Source organism: Pan troglodytes, chromosome 2, assembly GCF_028858775.2.
Source record: "Pan troglodytes isolate AG18354 chromosome 2, NHGRI_mPanTro3-v2.0_pri, whole genome shotgun sequence".
Classification (NCBI taxonomy): domain Eukaryota; kingdom Metazoa; phylum Chordata; class Mammalia; order Primates; family Hominidae; genus Pan; species Pan troglodytes.
In genome coordinates this window covers 85801184-85802214 of record NC_086015.1, presented here as the reverse complement: position 1 = coordinate 85802214, position 1031 = coordinate 85801184, and the positions used below count along the sequence as shown (strand labels likewise).

The 1031-nt window shown below is 33.3% G+C and overlaps 1 protein-coding gene across 1 annotated transcript in view; it reads left to right on the top strand.

Moving 5' to 3' along the window:
* GBE1 (1,4-alpha-glucan branching enzyme 1) overlaps positions 1-1031 on the top strand; it is a 275660-nt gene that overhangs the window by 243537 nt on the left and 31092 nt on the right. The gene's annotated exons all lie outside the window — the stretch shown is intronic.

The following is a 1031-nucleotide window of genomic DNA, read 5'->3' as shown; positions in this document are numbered from 1 at the left end:
CTAAAATCCCAAATTTAACATTAAACATGAAAAAGTACAATATTAACTTTGACCCTCTAACCTATTAGAAAAGATAAAAGAATATTACAGGACAATTCTCTGTTATTAATCTGTTAGGATTGTAGCATCTCCCATAACCAGCAAATGGATCTCTTCTTTTAACTTTTTGTTGTTCCAAGCTTAGCTTTAAGAGTCCTTTTTCTTCTCCCTTGCATTTTTTGTCTCATTTTGGCCTTTTATCTTTCTGACTTTATTCTTGTACTTTTAACCTACAGTGTAGTTCAATATTATAGAATGAATTCAGATATACGAAGTATTAAAAATTAGGATTTCAATGGTATATTTTCTGTCTTTAGCAAAATATTCTATGCCATTGGTATTTCTAACTACTGAGCAAGTGAATTGAATACAGATTTTTACTGTGAAGAGTCTGCAGTGGCAAGATTGCATGTGTTAATCAAGTAATAAAATTCATCAAATTTTTAATTCCCTGGGAAGCAGGATTTGGTGCCAGAACAAATTTAACTTTTCTAAAGAAGCCACTTAAACTTCCTCTGTCCCTAGGAAATATAACCCTGCCATAGGTAACATGTCTGAATTTTTGAACAGGTTCAATTTTTTTGAACCTGTAGATCTTGTATATCAAATAGCAAGACATCAATTTTCACTCAAACCTGTGGAGAATAGATGGTGACTGCCATCCCAAAAACTGTTGGAAGGGGAGCTGTTTTGGAGGTAATGCCAGGCATGGTAGAAGAAACAGTTTAAGGATGCTTTTAACTATCTCTTCAAAATAAGAGGATACGTTTGGAAAACTGAGAGGCAAGACTGATTTGTATCAATAAAGCTTTGAATGTGGCCTTCATGGTGACTACCAAAGGACATCTTATTGTTTCTGCAATAGAATCTACAGCCATATTCTAGGAAAAAATCAAGAAACAAAACGACAACAAAAACCTTTTGCCTGTATACTCTCACATTTGTCTTTTTAGCTGCTAATCTTCAGTGTAATAATCACCAATATTCTTTAA